A 2449-nucleotide genomic window follows, 5' to 3' on the forward strand; every position below is an offset into this window, starting at 1 on the left:
CCTCACCATCACCCTCTCCCCCCTCCACCTCTCTGCCCGCCATCCTGTGCTCACCTTTCTCCCCCCTCAAACCTCTCACAGGCCCCTCCCGCTCTGTCCCTCTCTCCACTTTCTGACACACTGCGTGTCGCTGGAGAACTTCCTTCTGTGTTCCATCTGCCCCTTTCCCACCTCTCCCACTCCCTTCCAGCAGACCCACCCACTCAACGGGTGCTCACCATACAGACACGCGGGCCCCGGAGTTCTGTCAGTGCGCTGCGCGGCCACGACACTACCGCGTCTCGACAGCAGGGGGCGCGTCAGGCCACCGCAGACACTGTTTTGGACACGATTCTTCTGCGCTATTGGCCCCTTTATAAACAACTTTTGATCAAGAAATAAATAAAAGCATAATCACCATCATGGGCATTAATCAGTTGTGCACAAAAAGTGTGAGTGTTCACGCATGTCCAGAAGTGAGGGTTTGAAATAGCGTACAGAATAATAGTGAATTGATGAGCTCTGTTGTTTTCATCAGAGCAGTCTGGGGGCGGTGGTCTCTCGGCCTATGAAGGAAGGCCTGTGAACCCCCCCATGTCAGTAAGGGACCTGCGATCGTATAATTAATTCCAATCTGCTGGTAAAATACATCCAATGATGTATTTTCTACCGGCAGGTATCCTTGGTAACAAGAGTTCTGACTTAGCATTATAATTGTTCTGTATATAAAGCAGAAATCTGTGTACTGCCCCCACCTAGCTGTCATGGTGTGTTTGTTACTCAACAGATTGAATTCGGGCCAAATTTCTGGGTGTGCGCGTTTTGTGCGTGCGCATTGTTCAATAACTTACGCCCACGTATCCATCTTTTTCTCCATCTAGTTTGTCCAGTAACAAAAACACACAGCAGTCCATGTGCACCGGGGCCTGAAGGCTGAAACCACAGGTGATGCGCCGCCCCGTCAGAAGCCCCGCAGACGGTCACAGTCCCGCAGGTTTCTGCTGCAGCCTCGTTTGTGCCACCGCTGCTTCGCTCACAGGCCGCAGGAGTGGAGAGTCTGGGACCTTTGGAGCTGTGGGGCCTGTGCCTAATTCCATGTTTATGGTTTTTGCCTTTTATAACGCACAGACGGAGCGGCCCCGGGCCACAAGCACACGGAAATATCATCATGCGCCCTGTCCGCTGCTAATTGGTGCCTTTGGTGCCATCCCTCTGGTGGAGAATCGCTTTTACGCATGTTCCCAGGGAATTTTATTCATTTTCATCTATTACTTTTATTATACAGCACTCGCTACTATAATACATTTATCAGCAGGCTTCAGAATTATAACAAGCCACAACAGTAAATTTAACAGTAAACTAAAAAATATATATTCATAAATGGTATCTCGTAAATGCTAAATAGGCATTTACGAGATGGACTTAATTTATTTTGGCCTTTTCTTTAGTGCTAAGTTGAACGGCAGAGCAATCTGGATCTTTGCGCAGAAGGAAAAATGTGCAGTTGGAATTATTGGAAGATTACGGACAGATTATTGACTGGGACAGACACAAGACTCAGTGAGGAGGGAAGTGGGCCTGATTGTGGGGGTGTGGTAACCTGCTGGAGTCTTCATCACACCGTGGTAGTTAATTAGCTTCTCCCTGTGATAGAGAGCATATTTTGGAGCCATCTGGACCAGGGAGGGAGGTTTCGGGCACAGTTTGATTTTTAGTTAAGTAGTTCTTCGTATTGATAGTGCCCCCCCCCCCCCCCCCCCCCTCTCTCTCTCTCTCTCTCTCTCTGTATGTAAAAGATTTCTTATGTTTGCAATAAATTGCTCATACTGCACAAAAAGCTTAGAGAAGGCATCTGTAATTCTTTTAATGTCCGCAGAGGGTCGGGATTTTTACACCAACTGACCGTGTGTAGATATAAAAATATGAGCTACACAAACACATATTTTAAGAATTGCGTGGCAGCACAAGATTCAGATAATAACCATCTGGCAAGAGGATGTTGCTTTCCGTTTAAGCGTTGCTGGAAAATAGTAAGAATAAGTTTCGAGCTCATATCATGCATTCGGACGTGCGACCCTGCCCTCTTGTGGCTAATATGAGGAATTAACAATATTAACAATTAAGGCTTCAAATATTTTCACTCAGTTATGAATATATTAACAGGGGGCAAACGCAAAGACAGTTCAAATATGTTTATCTTAGCACGCATTTTAGGAGTGAGTAGTCGAAGCTATACTATTTCTAGTTTACAGAAGTCGACAATAAACTTTCCAATGTGCATGTTTAGTATATCTACCATTTAATTTTGGGCTTTTCAGTCTACAATGTCTGTTATAAAATTAAAAAAAAAACAGGAATAGCATAATTCTAGAATGGTCAGACAGTCCGATAATAAACTTTATTATAGCGGAACTCCAATTCCCAGAGTCCCTTGCTGCGTCGCGCACGTGTCAGTGCAGACCGGGCTGAA

This window comes from Takifugu flavidus, chromosome 20, assembly GCF_003711565.1.
Source record: "Takifugu flavidus isolate HTHZ2018 chromosome 20, ASM371156v2, whole genome shotgun sequence".
Taxonomy (NCBI): Eukaryota; Metazoa; Chordata; class Actinopteri; order Tetraodontiformes; family Tetraodontidae; genus Takifugu; species Takifugu flavidus.